Source organism: Lolium perenne, chromosome 2 (genome assembly GCF_019359855.2).
Source record: "Lolium perenne isolate Kyuss_39 chromosome 2, Kyuss_2.0, whole genome shotgun sequence".
Taxonomy (NCBI): Eukaryota; Viridiplantae; Streptophyta; class Magnoliopsida; order Poales; family Poaceae; genus Lolium; species Lolium perenne.
The window spans coordinates 292,443,786-292,462,727 of NC_067245.2; positions in this window are offsets into that span (position 1 = coordinate 292,443,786).

An 18,942-nucleotide genomic window follows, 5' to 3' on the forward strand; every position below is an offset into this window, starting at 1 on the left:
TCTCGTATCGTGGCTCTCGGTACTGGGGGTTTCGTCACGGAGGCTTTAAGTAGGCGGAAGGGTAGGTCAAGAGGCGGCACGAGGGCCCCACACCACAGGTCGGCGCGGCCAGGGGGGGGGCCGCGCCGCCCTAGGGTTTGGCCTCCCTGTGGCCCCACTTCGTCTCCTCTTCGGACTTCTGGAAGCTTCGTGGAAAAATAGGCCCCTGGGCTTTGATTTCGTCCAATTCCGAGAATATTTCGTTACTAGGATTTCTGAAACCAAAAACAGCAGAAACAAAGAACTGGCACTTCGGCATCTTGTTAATAGGTTAGTTCCAGAAAATGCACGAATATGACATAAAGTGTGCATAAAACATGTAGATAACATCAATAATGTGGCATGGAACATAAGAAATTATCGATACGTCGGAGACGTATCAGATATTGAATGCAATGCATCTTGTCCCATTATATTGGGAAGACCTTTTCTTCGAACTGTTGATGCTACCATTGATATGAAGGAAGGTAATATTAAATAGGGATTTCTATTTTCGTGCCCCTGGTTCGTTAGTTGTACTCAGTTTTCCCCAGTCCCTTAGTTTTTCCTCAGTTTTCCCCTCCTCTAGTTTGAAACACGCACAAGTGCTGGAACGGCCGGTAGCCGTCAGGTCCGAGGCCTTGACCGTTAGTCTGACCGGGTGGGGCCGCACAGGGGCAGCTCCTTCCTGACCGTCTCGTGCTGACGGGTAGGGTCAGGAGACACGTCGGAGCAGCCATCCATCTATCGCTGACGTGTGGGCCGTTTTATTTCATGATTTTATACGCGGTGCTGCCAATGACAAATGGGGCCGCTCTATAGGGCTGCCGCAGCCAATGACCAGTGGGGTCGTCTTTTTTTCAGGAAAAGACATATATTGCCGCTCTGTGGGGCTGCCGCAGCCAATGACCAGTGGGGTCGTCTATTTATTTAGAGAAACTCATATATTGCCGCTCTGTGGGGCCTCCGCAGCCAATGACCAGTGGGGTCGTCTATTTTTCAGGAAAAGACATATATTGCCGCTCTGTGGGGCTGCCGCAGCCAATGACCAGTGGGGTCGTCTATTTATTTAGAGAAAATCATATATTGCCGCTCTGTGGGGCCTCCGCAGCCAATGACCAGTGGGGTCGTCTATTTTTCAGGAAAAGACACATATTGTCGCTCTGTGTGGCTGCCGCAGCCAATGACCAGTGGGATCGTCTACTTATTTAGAGAGAAAAAATCATATATTGCCGCTCTGTGGGGCCTGCGCAGCCAATGACCAGTGGGTCGTCTATTTTTCAGGAAAACTCACATATTTCCGCTCTGATATATGTCTTTAGAGAATATCATAGAGAGAAGCAACAAGTTCGCTAATTAATTATTCTTAAGCTAGACCGGAGAACCGCTGGCAGCTCGTTCCCCACCGTCGGACGGAGCAGCCATCGCCGGCGCCTCGTCGCGCCGCCGGCTCTGTCCCCCGGCGGTGTCGGACGAACTGCGGCGCTGCACGTCAACCACGGCTCCAGCACTTGTTTCGTCCGCACACATTGTACCCGCCGCAGGAAAGTCCGCCGCAAGCAGATCCGCCGCCCACGACGACCGGGATTTGTTCCGCGCACCAATTGGTATAGCTTGGTAAGACCTCCGCTTCTGCCTCCCCCGCCCCCTAATCGATTCGGTTCCCGTAATTTATTGGAGTTGCAGGTACGAAATAGTCCTCAATGTCTGGTCGTAGCGGGTACACCGGTGAGGGTGGGGATTCGATCATGTTGTGGCCACGTTCTACTTCTCCTACCTCGTCGGAAGTGCAGGTATCTAGCTTCAGCTCTCTGTACTACCGTTGAATTTGAAGTTCCGCCATGGCCTGTTGGGGTGATTTCAGTTGTTCTTTTTTCCATTATTGTTACGCTTAGCTGTGCAAGCCGATGATCCATGGTACATTGCATACCAAGATGAATCAACCCAGTGGTGTAGCCAGAGGATGGATTTGGAGGAGAAGGTGGCCAATTTAGGTGATGAATTGGCCCGTAAAAACCTGATGATATTCGAGCTGAAGCGTATTGTGGAGGAAGAAAAGAAGAATTCAGAGCTTATTCGCAAGGAGAAGTTGAGAGTTGAGACAGATCTTGCCGTATTTGATCAAGTGGTAGAAAATCTAGAACATGAACTTAAAGTGATGGGAGAGGAGAAAAGTAGATTCATCTGTGCAGTTTTATTAGGTGTCATCCCTGTCCTAGCGCTTATGTGGTTACGGTAGACGATTTAGTATAGAATTGTTATTCAGTAGATGGCTCTAACCACTGTATTTTGTTGTGGCTCTAAGCACTGTATTTTGGTGTACAATTTCCTACTTGTGCTAAGTAATGCGCACGATAATTTTAGAATGCATGAACATTTTATAAAAGTGAAGGGATCCCAAAAGTGAAAGCATGTACCAGCCTCCGGATCAAATACATATCAATATCTTCCCAATCAAGTTGGGATAGAATTCAAATCATACATACGGATGTACATGGACACATCAAGAACGTGGAGAAGCTTTTTTTGAGATGGAGGTTGTAGTTCGAACAATTTTATCCCATTTGGAAATTGAAAAATACAAATTTATCATAATTTATCCCAATTTGCGGCGTCAAACACGGTCATCTGCGCCATCAAACGTTGAAGCGATGTTATCGGCGATGGCTTCAATGTTCGTGGCATCGATGACCAGTGTCGGAACCGCCACTGTCTTGGTGTACTTCATCAGCGATGGATCTGCGGAGGGCTGGATCGGCGGCTTTGCAGCGCCGTTGTAGACGATGGCTTCAATCGTCTTGGCATCGATTCGCACTCTCGGCACCGGAAGTGAGACATCAACAGGCTCCGACATTGAAGGCTGGGTCTGCGCCGTCGAAGCGATGTTGTAGGCGATGGCTTCAATGTTCGTGGCATCGATGACCACTGTCGGCACGGCCGCCGTCTTGGTGTTCTTCATCATTCAACAGATCTGAGAATAGAATCCTCACCGGTTAGAGACAGAGAGAGACAGAGAGAGACATTTCAACTATTTCTGACGGTTAGATCCTCACCGGCACTCTTAGATCCACGGCGCACGCATGGTTAGATCCGCGCCGCCGCACGCGGCCGCACGCACGGTTAGATCCGCGCCGCCGCACGCCGCCGCACGCACGGTTAGATCCGCGCCGCCGCACGCCGCCGCACGGGTTAGATCCGCGCCGCCGCACGCCGCCGCACGCACGGTTAGGATCCGCGCCGCCGCACGCACGGTTAGATCCGCGCCGCCGCGACCGCCGTAGTAAGAGAGGAAATACGAGAGAGGAGGATGCGATCGGAATATGCGATCGCCAGGGTTGGTAGGTATGTGCTCTGCTCTTGTCTCCGTATGCGTCCATCGTGGTAGAGAGAGAGATACAGGCCGTCCGATCATAAATGATCGAACGGTGCAAGCGTTCGTTGAGCTTTCAACTAACCAAGATCCGTGTGACATACATCTCGGCCAATCAGAGATCAGCCAGTGAGTACAAGTTAGGAAAACTGAGTAGAACTAAGAGGGGGAAAAGTGAGGAAATGTTTATCGGAAGGGCAAAACTGAGTATGACTGAGTAAAACAAGTGGGCCCGAAGGGGGAAAACTGAGTAACACTAAGTAAAACAGGGGCACCCAAATAATAAACGGACTAAGGGAAATTGAAGCTTTTGGCATAAAAATTGTAAAATTGTGTTATTTGAACAATATATTACATTTTGGCCGACTAGATATTGTTTGCAACTCAAAGATACACAAGTGTGACGAATTTGGACTCATTTGGACAAAGTTTGTAAGCATAGTGGGTATTTGGGAGGTGTATTGAGCAGAAAGCCCTGCATCTTCATATCTAGTAGCTCATGGACTAGGAACTGGTTTTGAAGATTTTGGCATAAAAACTTCATATCTCTATATTTCCTTTTCCATTATTATTTCTCTAGGTTGTAGGTAACATAACAAGGCTCCATGGGAAGGTTCCACCATGTTTTGAATTATTTTGAATTGAACCCTAAAACCCTAAAACCCTAAAATGATAAATGTGGCTTAAATGTGGCATACAAATTGTTCATACAAATTCAAATTGTTCAACACAAAGGGATCCCCAATACAAAGGGAACCACAATACAAATTGTTCATACAAATTCAAATTGTTCAACACAAAGGCATCCCCAATACAAATTGTTCAACACAAAGGGATCCCCAATACAAAGGGAACCACAATACAAATTGTTCATACAAATTCAAATTAGTTGTTCAGAATAAAATCTTTCTCTTGCTCCTGGTGTGACTCGCCGGGGCCACCACCTTACTCCGGGTAACCCTACCAGGGATATTACCGGTGTCTACCTTCCTTTTGCCCTCTTTCTTGTTCTTCTTCTTCTACAAAGCTTGTGCTTTTTCTTATGCCATGTACTCTTCGAAGTTAGCTTCTATCATGGCCTTACTACTTTCGAGGCATTCTCGACTATACTGTTCCCTCTCCTCTAGACTCATCGGTTGAAGCCATTCTACATCCATCTGTTCCCTCTGCTCTCGATCCATCGGTTCAATCTCCTCATGTTCAATTGCTTTGCTTCAATCTCCTCTCGCATTTGCTGCTTCAATCTCCTCATGTTGAACTGCTGCTTCAATCTCCTCTGCATTTTTGCTTCAATCTCCTCATGTTGAACTTCTGCTTCAATCTCCTCTCGCATTTGTTGCTTCAATCTCCTCATGTTGAATCGCTGCTTCAATCTCCTCTCGCATTTCTTTGCTTCAATCACCTCATGTTGAACTGCTGCTTCAATCTCAAGTTGAATTGCTCCTTCATTCTCCTCTGCATTTTCTCGCTCCCTCCCGATCTTCCATTCCAAAAGCTGGGTCAACTCCATTTTTACAAAGCCTAGCAATGTGTCCAGGGGATTCCACAACGTTTGCACTTACGTTTTCGAATCGGTGCACCACCCTCTCGCACTAGCTACGATCCTATTCTTCCTCGGCCTACCCGCCGGTCTAGTCAATACTCGGAGAGTACAGCTTTGAAGCCTGGATCGACTTTCATCCATTGGTCTTTTCCCAACAAGGTAGGAACATTCATAGCATATGCAGCCCTAAATTTGGCAACAGAGAAATACTCGACACATACCGATCAACTTCACCATCTTCACCCCCTATAACACTCATGAAAAACAATGCGTGTATGCAGGGGTATCCCACGGATCTGCCATCCCCTACAATGGCATGTCCTATCAACCAAACTCATCGGATACCTCCACCGCACTGTTTTACCGTCGGTGTAGGTTACCTCAGCCTCCATTCCTTTTCTGACGCATTGCATCCTCAATTGTTTTGCCCTCTCATGCAAAGACTTAATCAAAGATGGGAGCATGAGATGGCCAACATAATTTGTGGATGCAATTCTTTGACGCAGATCGATCTTTATCATGATCATCTGCCTAATCTTATCAAATATTTGCCACAGCATAAGCCCTTTCAATGACTTGACCTTTGAATTGAAACTCTCCGCAAGGTTACTTGTTACATAGTCTACCTTGCAAATTTCATTGAATTGTCTTCTTGACCACACCCTACCATGATGTTCATCCAAGTACTCCTTCACCCCAGGTTTTTGTTTATACAACACATCCAAATGAAACAGATGCTTCCTAGAGCTGCATGTGTATGAAGCTGGCCATAGGTTGTCAGTAAAAACTTTACCCTTGAATTTCTTTGTAAAATTCTGTACCAAGTGTCGCATACATTCCCTATGCTCCACTCCAGGGAATACTGCTTCTACCGCAGTCTCCAAACCTTTGCAAGCGTCTGTGTGGATAACAAGTCCTGGTGGATGACCTATAAGATCGCGCAAATTCTGCAGAAACCAAGTCCAACTTTCCTGTGACTCAACCTCCAAAACCCCATAAGCAACATGGAACATCCAATTATGTCCATCAACTGCAGTAGCAGCAACTAGCTGTCCTTTAAACCTGCCATGAAGAGCTGATGCATCCACGGCCAAATAAGGCCTGCAACCGTCCAAAAAGCCTTTCCAGCAAGCTTTGAAACAAACAAAAGCCCTTCTGAAACATTCCTTGTGCATTACCTTCCCGCTTTTCAATTTGTAGGGAACTGTATGCTTGTCTATCGCTACAACACTGCCTGGACTAGCCATCTCCACTTCAGCTTTGAAAGTGTAAAGCAACTGAAAGCTTTCATTCCATGGACCATTGATCTTGTCAAGAGCCATTTCCTTTGCATAGAACATCCTCATGTAAGGTACTTCCATTTTATACTTCTCAACCACCTTTTTTACGAGTGCTATTGGACCAAGTGAAGGATCTTCTCTCAGCCAATCTAGGATTATATCTGCCAACCACCTAGTCTTCGCTAGCTTTGTTTTTAGCTCTGGCTCTCCCCCTAGAGGTGGACACCAATGGATCTCCTTATTCTTATTTATCTGAAACATAATGATAAGGGATGTCAGTAATAGATAACAAATTTTACACCGTGATCTAAATACACAACTGGTTGGCATAGTACCTGAACCAAGCTGCTTCTGCGCATTGTGGATGCATGCAGCCTAAACCTACACCTTGGGTATGGGCATTTAATTGTGAACCTACCTGGCTCACTTTTAACAACCTCAAAATTATTCTTAGTGAGAATGTGATATGTAGTAATTGCATTACGGCAGTCCATCATCGTTTGAAACACGGTGCCTTCTACAAGCTGGGGATCCTCCCTGTTCCACTCAATTGTTGGCAAGTCTTCACCTTCGTAATCGGCTAAAACGAGACTGTCATCATTCTCATTCTTCTCTTCATCATCAGTGTCATCAAATCTGGCACCAAAAGCAATATCTTCCATGTATTGATCCTCCATTGCCTCGCTATCGCATCGATCTACCAATTCAGAAACATCAACTCATCCTCATCATCTTGAGGAGACTGATCCTCAATGTCTGCATCGTCCTCCACATCGACCGTATGAACGATCTGGCTACCACTAGCACTGGGGACAGATGGTGTTGCTGTGGACTTACAAGGAGCGCCGCGGCGCACACTGTTAGAAGAGGCAGCAAGTTAGAGAGAGACATGATGCCCGACCACCCGATGATGCCCCAGCACCAGAGATAGATGATGCCCGGCCCCTGTCCACATGGATACGAATTTTACCGAACCGGCAAGAAGCATTCAAAGCAAAAAGAATTCCCAGATCGTCGTCGGAAATTAGTGGAACAAATCTTCCCTCCTTGTTGTGCAAATATTCGAAATGAATCAAGGCGTCGTCAGAGCTCCAGCTGTACTGAGCGCAGATGTTAGCTTTCAAATTCCTCAACGAGATGGTGGTTGCAACCACCGCAGGGAAGAAAAACCCATTCTTATAGCGTTTAGAATCACGCGTAAAGCTAGAATCCAGCCTAACCACCAGCCGAAAAGCCAGCGCTGGATCAATCCTATTCGAAAAGCAACGCAGTTAGTTGAGCAACAACGATTGGCGCTCAAAAACTGCCTAATGTTAATTCACATAGGCAGACGATGCTTACCCAGATGGAATCCATGCGTTAGATCCCTCCGATTCCCAATCTTCTCCGCGGCTGACGCGAACATTTGGCACACCAGATGGACATACAAACTCCGCGAAAGGGGTAGATCTAGATCTGGTGGAGGCGGAGCCCTCTCCGCCTCCCGGTGGTGGTGGTGGGGGCGGGGGCGGCTCGGCGGCGGACGACGCCATAAGGTAGGAGGGCAGGACGGCGTGGCGGCGAAGGGGCGGTGTGTGAGCTCCTCCAGTATCGGGCGGAGTGGAAAGCTTTGGGTGAGCTCCTCCAGTCAACAGTCAACACAGTTCGAAAGAAACGGTCAATTCAACACCAACGTGGCTCCCTAGCCGTCACCGGTAACGGTGAAGGCCTCTGACCAGACGGCAACCCTCCTGTCTGAGCGTCTGCGACGGGTTTCAAACTAGAGGGAGGGGAAAACTGAGGAAAAACTAAGGGGCTGGGGAAAACTGAGTACAACTAACGAACCAGGGGCACGAAAATAGAAATCCCTATTAAATATCAATTTCCTCTCAAGAAAGGTATGGAACACTTCCCTAGAAAGAGAATGAAGTTACCTTTTGATTCTATTATTAGAACAAATTATGATGTTGATGCTTAATCTCTTGATAATACTTGATACACACTTTCTGCGCCTAGCTGAAAGGCGTTAAAGAAAAGCGCTTATGGGAGACAACCCATGTTTTTACTACAGTAATTTTGTTTTATATTTGAGTCTTGGAAGTTGTTTACTACTGTAGCAACCTCTCCTTATCTTAGTTTTATTGCATTGTTGTGCCAAGTAAAGTCTCTAATAGAAGTATGATACTAGATTTGGATTACTGCGCAGAAACAGTTTTCTTTTCTGTCACGAATCTGGGTGAAATTCTCTGTAGGTAACTCAGAAAATTATGCCAATTTACGTGAGTGATCCACAGATATGTACGCAACTTTCATTAGTTTCAAGTTTTCTCATCTGAGCAAGTCTGGTGCCTGTTAAAAATTCGTCTTTACGAACTGTTCTGTTTTGAAGATTCTGCCTTTTATTTTACATTGCCTGTTTTGCTAAGTTAGATGGATTTCTTTGTTCCATTGACTTTCAGTAGCTTTGTGCAATGTCCAGAAGTATAAAGAATGATTGTGTCACTTCTGAATATGTGAATTTTGATTATGCACTAACCCTCTAATGAGTTTGTTTCGAGTTTGGTGTGGAGGAAGTTTTCAAGGATCAAGAGAGGAGGATGATATACACTATGATCAAGGAGAGTGAAAGCTCTAAGCTTGGGGATGCCCCGGTGGTTCACCCCTGCATATATCAAGAAGACTCAAGCGTCTAAGCTTGGGGATGCCTAAGGCATCTCCTTCTTCATCGACAACATTATCAGGTTCCTCTAGTGAAACTATATTTTTATTCCATCACATCTTATGTACTTTGCTTGGAGCGTCTGTTTGTTTTTGTTTTTGTTTTGTTTGAATAAAGTTGGATCCTAGCATTCATTGCGTGGGAGAGAGACACGCTCCGCTGTTGCATATAGACAAATATGTCCTTAGGCTTTACTCATAGTATTCATGGCGAAAGTTTCTTCTTCGTTAAATTGTTATATGGTTGGAATTGGAAAATGATATATGTGGTAATTGGTATAATATCTTGAATAATGTGATACTTGGAAATTGTTGTGCTCATGTTTAAGCTCTTGCATCATATACTTTGCACCTATTAATGAAGAAATACATAGAGCATGCTAAAATCTGATTTGCATGTTTGGTTTCTCTAAGGTCTAGATAATTTCTAGTATTGAGTTTGAACAACAAGGAAGACGGTATAGAGTCTTATAATGTTTACAATATGTCTTTTATGTGAGTTTTGCTGTACCGGTTCATCCTTGTGTTTGTTTCAAATAACCCTGCTAGCCTAAACCTTGTATCGAGAGGGAATACTTCTCATGCATCCAAAATCCTTGAGCCAACCACTATGCCATTTGTGTCCACCATACCTACCTACCACATGGTATTTCTCCGCCATTCCAAAGTAAATTGCTTGAGTGCTACCTTTAAAATTTCCATTCTTTACCTTTACAATATATAGCTCATGGGACAAATAGCTTAAAAACTATTGTGGTATTGAATATGTACTTATGCACTTTATCTCTTATTAAGTTGCTTGTTGAGCGATAACCATGTTCCTGGGGACGCCATCAACTATTTCTTTGTTGAATATCATGTGAGTTGCTATGCATGTTCGTCTTGTCTGAAGTAAGAGTGATTTATCATGATCAAATGGTTTGAGTATGCATATTGTTAGAGAAGAACATTGGGCCGCTAACTAAAGCCATGATCCATGGTGGAAGTTTCAGTTTGGACAACAAACCTCACTCTCTTATGAGAATATTATCTGTTGTTGAATGCTTATGCATTAAAGAGGAGTCCATTATCTGTTGTCTATGTTGTCCCGGTATGGATGTCTAAGTTGAGAATAACCAAAAGCGAGAAATCCAATGCGAGCTTTCTCCTTAGACCTTTGTACAGGCGGCATAGAGGTACCCCTTTGTGACACTTGGTTGAAACATGTGCTATGCTATGATAATTCATGTAAATCCAAGCTAATTAGGACAAGGTGCGGGCACTATTGGTATACTATGCATGAGGCTTGCAACTTGTAGGATATAATTTACATAACTCATATGCTTTATTACTACCGTTGACAAAATTGTTTCTTGTTTTCAAAATAAAAGCTCTAGCACAAATATAGCAATCGATGCTTTCCTCTTTGAAGGACCTTTCTTTTACTTTTATGTTGAGTCAGTTCACCTATTTCTCTCCACCTCAAGAAGCAAACACTTGTGTGAACTGTGCATTGATTCCTACATACTTGCATATTGCACTTGTTATATTACTCTATGTTGACAATATCCATGAGATATACATGTTACAAGTTGAAAGCAACTGCTGAAACTTTATCTTCCTTTGTGTTGCTTCAATGCCTTTACTTTGAATTATTGCTTTATGAGTTAACTCTTATGCAAGACTTATTGATGCTTGTATTTAAGTACTATTCATGAAAAATCTTTGCTTTATGATTCAGTTGTTTACTCATGTCATTACCATTGTTTTGATCGCTGCATTCATTACATGTGCTTACAATAGTATTGATCAAGATTATGTTGGTAGCATTGTCACTTAAGAAATTATCTTTGTTATCGTTTACCTACTCGGGACGAGTAGGAACTAAGCTTGGGGATGCTTGATACGTCTCAAATGTATCTATAATTTCTTATGTTCCATGCTACTTTTATGATGATACTCACATGTTTTATACACTTTATATGTCATTATTATGCATTTTCCGGCACTAACCTATTAACGAGATGCCGAAGAGCCAGTTGCTGTTTTCTGCTGTTTTTGGTTTCAGAAATCCTAGTAAGGAAATATTCTCGGAATTGGACGAAATCAACGCCCAGGGTCCTATTTTTACACGAAGCTTCCAGAAAACCGAGGGGGAAAGGAAGTGGGGCCACGAGGCGCCGCCACAACAGGGCGGCGCGGCCAAGCCCTAGGCCGCGCGGCCCTGGCGTGTGGGCCCCTCGTGTGGCCCCCCGCGTTGCCCTTCCGCCTACTTAAAGCCTCCGTCGCGAAACCCCCAGTACCGAGAGCCACGATACGAAAAACCTTACTGAGACGCCGCCGCCGCCAATCCCATCTCGGGGGATTCAGGAGATCGCCTCCGGCACCCTGCCGGAGAGGGGATTCATCTCCCGGAGGACTCTACACCGCCATGGTCGCCTCCGGATTGATGAGTGAGTAGTTCACCCCTGGACTATGGGTCCATAGCAGTAGCTAGATGGTTGTCTTCTCCTCATTGTGCTATCATTGTCTGATCTTGTGAGCTTCCTATCATGATCAAGATCATCTATCTGTAAAGCTACATGTGCGTTTGTTGGGATCCGATGAATAGAGAATACTATGTTATGTTGATTATCAATCTATTACCTATGTGTTATTTATGATCTTGCATTCTCTCCGTTGTTAGTAGAGGCTCTGGCCAAGTTTTTGCTAGTAACTCCAAGAGGGAGTATTTATGCTCGATAGTGGGTTCATGCCTCCATTAAATCTGGGACAGTGACAGAAAGTTCTAAGGTTGTGGATGTGCTGTTGCCACTAGGGATAAAATATTGATGCTATGTTCGAGGATATAGCTATTGATTACATTACGCACCATACTTAATGCAATTGTCTGTTGCTTGCAACTTAATACCGGAAGGGGTTCGGATGATAACCTGAAAGTGGACTTTTTAGGCATAGATGCACGTTGGATAGCGGTCTATGTACTTTGTCGTAATGCCCAATTGAATCTCACAATACTCATCATGTCATGTATGTGCATTGTCATGCCCTCTCTATTTGTCAATTGCCCAACTGTAATTTGTTTACCCAATATGCTATTTCTTATGGGAGAGACACCACTAGTGAACTGTGGACCCCGGTCCATTCTTTTACATCGAATACAATCTACTGCAATACTTGTTCTACTGTTTTCTGCAAACAATCATCATCCACACTATACATCTAATCCTTTGTTACAGCAAGCCAGTGAGATTGACAACCTCACTGTTTCGTTGGGGCAAAGTACTTTGGTTGTGTTGTGCAGGTTCCACGTTGGCGCCGGAATCCCTGGTGTTGCGCCGCACTACATCTCGCCGCCATCAACCTTCAACGTGCTTCTTGGCTCCTACTGGTTCGATAACCTTGGTTTCTTTCTGAGGGAAAACTTGCTACTGTGTGCAACATACCTTCCTCTTGGGGTTCCCAACGAACGTGTGTGTTACACGCCATCACCGAGATCGACGCCATCAAGGAGGTAAACTCATTAGTTACTCCTTCGCGTCATCTTCTTTAACTATATATGCCTTTCGTGACTGCCATCTCATGATGCCCAACATGGCGCCCCTGACTCAGGATGAACAATGCATACTTCTGCAAACGGTGGAGCCCGGCGGCAAGTTGGTGGAAGTTGCTAGCGGCTTTGTCATGGCTTCCCGCGTTATGCACGGCGCTAGATTGGCGGAAGACGTGGCGAAGGTCAAGTTGGTAATGGTAGTGCCGGGGTACCGCTACGCCATCCCCCCCTTTCAACCTCCGGGCACAGACGAAGGCGACGTTTTGCCCCTTGGGGATTGCACCTCATGGATTATGAAATGGCCGAAGAACCAGATTCGTCTGGGGGGGGGGGGGGGGTCTTCCGAGTGCTAAGAAAAGCACCGGTGCCACCTCCCCTATCATCCGGCCCAAGATCGCCAGCGCCGACGACACCCTTAAGGAAACGGCGGTCGCCGCCCCCACTACCCTGAAGGAACCGGCGGTCGCCGCCGCCACCCGGAAGGAACCGGCGGTCGCCGTCACCACCAGATGCCACAAACAGTTGTTGGGAGCGCTACCGCAACGACCGTCTACTAGACGCACGGTACGCCAAGCGGCGGCATCGCAACCGCCACCACCTAAGGTCCAGGACATGGCGCCACTTGATGGCAACGATGTAGATGAAGATGATGACATCGATGCCTACATCAACACTGGCGCCTGCAGCCAAGATATGTACATGCCTCCTATGGGTGAACAAGCCTTCCGCACACACGGCGATCAACTTGGTCGTCCCCCTACAGTCACGAAGCAGCGCCTGGTCTTCACGGGTCTTTCTCAAGACACTCCTCCGGAGGCTGGCAATCCAGCTCAAGTCAAGCCTGCTACCGTTTTCAGCCCTAACACGCTGCGTAAGACGATCATCGGGGAGCCACCCAAATCAACCCCAGCAACCTCAGAAGCACCACCAGCACCGACCCCAGCAGCACCCGAAGCACCACCATCAGCACCACCAGCACCCCCAGTAGGTCAGGTGAAGAAGGCAAGGAAGAGAGGAGCCAAGAAGGGCGCATCTTCGAGCCAGCCTGCTCCTAAGAGGATCCGGGCCGACGACATGGTACCACCTACACCGGATGGCTTGCCCCGGTGTCATGAAGCTGGTAAACCTATACTGCCTCCGGACATGGAACACCTCGCAAGTGGACCAATGCTCCATTTGCAGCACTCTATTAATTATCTAGAGAGCGTCCTTCTTAAAGAAAAGGATCCAAATTACCAGTTGTTCCCGGTCAAGGTGCTGTCCGACCAGAACTTAGTCAATGAAGACCCTGCGGATATCTTCTTCATAGCGTTCGAGGACGTCTTCAATCTATTTCACTCGAAACGGCTCGACTATAACTTGGTCCGCCTATACGCGATCAATCTTCAGATGAAGATCAACAGAGAGAGACCCGGCCACATCGCGGTAGCGGATCCCTACTACATGCGCGATAGCCAGCTCCAGGACGGCTCAAGGACACGGACCAAGGCGGTGCGCTACCTCCAGAACTTCATGCTCATGTACAAAGAGAGCAACACCATTCTTCTGCCTGTCTTTCCCGAGTAAGTACACATCCGCTCACGACCGTCGTAACTTATGCTTTCTTACATATTTCTTCCATTGCCGATCATTTCCAACATTCCATTTCAATTGCATGTGTTCAGCAGGGACAAATACTGCACACTCATCATCCTAGATCCAAAGTGGTCACTAGCCCAGTATTTCGACTCGTCGAGTACGACGACGAAGAAAGACTACAACAGAATAAGGGGTGTTCTCGATGAGGCTATGCTTGGCTACTCCAAAAATGGAGGCACCTTCGACAAGAATGGGCAATATATCAGGCCGGACACAAAAAGATCGGGTTCAAGCACGTGATCAACTTCCCTTGTATCAAGCAGCCAGCTGGCAGCATTAAGGAGGCCTTCTATGTCCTCCATCACCTTAAAGGGTTTGTCGAGGATGTAGAGATGATGTCTCTGCCACCTAGTAAGCGAGACCCCATTAAAATGTCGAGGGAAATCAATGATGATGATCTTAGAGAAGACTTCCATCGCATCCAAGTAAAGCTCTCGGAAATTATCTTACAAGATGTATCCAACGCATCGGGGCTCTTACACGCAGTCAGAGGGTTGTCTAAGAGGGATATCAAAGAACGCCTACATAGGCAGGGTGATGGTAGGACGTGGACGACGAAGGACTTGTACAAGCCGTTCCCGGAGCCGCTCAAGAAGATGTCTCGTTGACCGAGGCCGGTGTGCCTATCGTTACTTTGAATCGATGGACAATTTGTACCGTGTTGTAAACTTAACTTGCTTAATTTGCTCAAAACTGTGGTCATCGTTGTTGTACTTCAATTACTATTGTAGTCATTATCGTTGAACCATATTACTTATGTGATACCGATGCTATATGTGTTTTAGGTTTATTATTATTTCCTTGCTTTAATTCTTTGTGAATATGTATGCATGTGAACCCTCTAAATCTTTCCATTGCGTTATATACTAATATGCCTTGTGTCCATAGAGATGACGTACTATGTCGTGTTTGAGGGGCGGGTTCCAGGAGTGTACGAGGAGTGGGAGGAGTGCAAGAAACAGGTGCACAAGTTCAGCGGCAACTGCTACAAAGGGTACCCGACTAGACACGAGGCGGTTGCCAAGTGGAGGGCGCACCAGTCGAACAAGAGAAAGATGAAGACCTTCCTTGTGCTCTCGCTCTTGCTCACCATCATCGCGGCGGTACTCTATTTCATCCTAGTGTAGGCGGCGGCCGGTGTCACTTCGTTTGTATCTAGAGATGATGAGAACTTAATTAATTTGCATGGATTATGAGTTGTATGGAGCTATATGTATAAATCGATCGGGCTCTAAGTAATGTGATGATGATGTGATGATTATATATGTCCATATTGTATCTGTCTATATTATATCAGTATATAACCTGTATATGGTGTATAAAACCAGTATAAAACCTGTATAATACACCAGGGAGCACAAAATCGAATATACCTGTAGATTGTTCTGTGGCGCACCAAAATATAATTCTGTGGCGCACCTATTTCTGTGGCGCAGCTATATCACGTGCGCCACAGAACTACTTATTTCTGTGGCGCACCGGACCAAGTGCGCCACAGAAACCTTAATTCCTACTAGTGAGTGTCAGCTCATCATTCTCTCGATCGGGAATGTACTCTCCCTTTCTGACCTTGTTAATTGCATCTACAAGCTTCGGTACGATTTCCTCAATTTTTTCCTTCCATTTTCCCTGCGCAATGATCAACCCTGTCTTTGGGTCCAACCCTGCCCCATGAGCGAACAACCAGAACTTAGACCGTTTGGGCCAGTCCCATGTCTGTGGAGTGATTCCTGCATTCATCAGTTTATTTTCAAACGCTGTCCACTTCGGAATGGCACTCTTGTAGCCACCTGACCCCAAATGATGCGGAAGTTTCTTCTTTGAAGCATTTTCGGTATTTTTGATCGATCGGGACACAAAAGTAGACGATTGCTTATACCTCTTAAATGCGGGCCAGTGATCTTTTATCTTCACCAGATTATCATCGAATACTGGATCTTCATTCTTATATTTGTCCCATAAAATTTTCTTCCAGGTCTGGAATTGTATGGCCATCTTCTTCCATGTCCATTCCTTGACTTTATTCTTCTGGCCTTCCGTCATGTCTTCCGGTAGGCTGAACTTTGTCAGTAGCATGTCCCAAAGAAAAATTTTCATCGCGTCGTTGACATAACTAGCACCAGTCTCCGCGTTCTTCGGCTTATGCCACTCTTGAATGTCGATCGGTACATGGTCGCTAACAAGAACTCCGGCTTGACTTGTAAATTTGCGGGAGTGCTCTTTGGGATGCTCTGGTTCACCATTAGCCTTGAATGCCGTGAGGGCTAACCTGCCCTCGCCCTTTAGCAGTTGCGTCGGGCCTCGTTTTGTTTTAACAGACTTGCTCGATGATCCAGAAGGCTAAAAGAAAAAAATATTCGTTAATAAGTGCAATACAAATAAATGAATGCATCTAGGGATGAACATAGACTAATTGATACATAAATATACACCTCGCCGGAGTTTGTGATGGTGAAGTTGATAGGAGGAACCAGGGCAACAGCCATGCAGAGTATCCAAGTACATTTGAGTGGAGCCGCGCGATCTTGGATAAAGAAACTTCCCCTAGGTTCCATCGACAACTGGGATAGTTTTGAGGACATCTTCGTGAAGAATTTCCGATCCACTTGCAAGAAACCTGCGTCACTGGAAGAGCTGAGGGCGTGTAGACAGAAACACGATGAATCAATGAGAAAATATATACAGAGGTGGAATATTATTAAAAACTCGGCAGAAGATATATCTGACGAGAGGGCAATAGACGCGTTCGTGGCAGGAATTCGACGAGGAGATTTCGTCGAAGACCTAGGGAGGACCAACCCAAAAACAATATCAGCACTGATGGAAATAGCAAACAAGTGGGCAAATGGAGAAGATGCTATACACAACAAACGACATAGGTCGCCAGAGGAGGACCGCAGTCGAATTTTTCAAAATAGAAGGCAATTTTCTCGACAGTTCTATAGTAATGATGCTCCTGGCAACATATCAGCTGGTTTCCTAGGAAACTCTGGAGGAAATAGTCGAGATGATTATCAAATTAGTAACGAGCAACAAGGCGACAACAGGGGTGATTCCCGTAGTTACAGGCAAAAAAGTGGACCAAGGTTTCAGAGACCATATGTGTCTCCCGAGGATATGATGAATGGGCCATGTCAGATGCATTTTTTATCTCGACAACAATGGGAAGAGACAGTCAAGACACCTTCAGAAAGACTGTCGCAATTTTCAAGCAATGTTGCGGGCCGCAGGGATAGCCAATGCTCAAGCAATGAATAGAAACCCCCAGGGGCCAAGGAGTGAGATCCACCTCCCACCTCCTCCCGCAATAACGGACGAAAATCGGCACCAGCTCAGAATAGCGGCAGCACCACACCCACCTCCATATGTTGACCCTAACTCCAATGATGCGGTCTCGATGATTCAGAAAGCTAGGCCATCTAATAGGGCGCAGAAAGTAATCTCGCGGCAAGTGTTCATGGCAGAGAAGATGCCTCCACCAACAGTCGAGTACCTAAATTGCTCGGGTCAAGACATTGGCTTCACAATTGCGGATCACCCGCAGCAAGTTCCTCGACCAGAGCAATCTGCACTTATCTTACCTGCAGTCATCGCTGGTTTTGATGTGTCGAGAGTCTTTATAGATGGCGGCAGCAGCTTAAACCTTATGTATGCAGATACATTAAGGAATATGAACATATCCCTGGCAAATCTAAAACCAACTGACACACGTTTCCATGGAATCACGCCAGAGAAGCCGAGTTATCCGTTGGGAAAAATCAATCTCGACGTTCAGTTTGGAACTCGAGAAAACTACAGGATAGAGAGGCTGGAGTTTGAAGTTGTGGATTTCCCGTCGCAATATCACGCTTTATTGGGACGTCCAACATATGCCAGGTTTATGGTGGTACCACATTACATGTACCAGTTGTGGAGGTTGCCTGGACCTAAGGGACCAATTACAGTCAAGGGAAGTTTCGCGCTAGCTGATAAGTGCGACAAAGATTTTCATCGACTATCGGAATCTTTCGGGATGCAAGCAGAATACATGGTGTCAAGGCTCACAACTGACTATGACTTGCTGCCAGATACAGGAAGGCCACTCAGGGAACCAACCTTCAACACTGCTAAGGATTCAAAAGAGGTGCAGATCCACCCGACGGACCCAAAGAAAACGACGTCCATTGCAACAAATGTGGACCTCGCATAGGAAAGCGCGCTCGTCGAGTTCCTCCGTGAGCACTGGAAAATCTTCGCATGGTGTCCAGCTGACATGCCAGGAGTACCCAGGGAACTTGCCGAGCACCACCTAAACTTGGATCCAATTGCGAGACCAATCAAACAACCCTTGCGGCGTTTTTCGGAACCAAACCGCAAAGCTATGCTATCAGAAATAGATCGACTCAGAGAAGCTGGTTTTATTAAAGAGATATCTACAGAAGCCACATGGGTCGCTAACCCAGTGATGGTGCCAAAGAAAAACACGAAAGTCCTTCGCATGTGTGTCGACTTTACGTGTCTCAATAAACACTATCCAAAGGATCACTTTCCCCTCCCAAGGATCGATCAAATCATCGACTCCACGGCAGGATGTGAACGTCTTTCCTTCCTGGACGCATATTCTAGTTATAACCAGATCAGATTAAAAGAAGATGATGAAGCCAAGACATCGTTCATAACACCTTATGGCGTGTTCTGCTATAGAACAATGCCTTTTGGTCTAAAAAACGCGGGAGCAACATATCAGCAGATGATGCAGAAGTGCCTTGCAACACAGATTGGAAAAAATGTACAAGTCTACATTGACGATGTCGTCATAACATCAAAAAAGGGAACAACACTGATCGAGGACTTGAAAGAAACTTTCGACAACCTTGACAAGTTC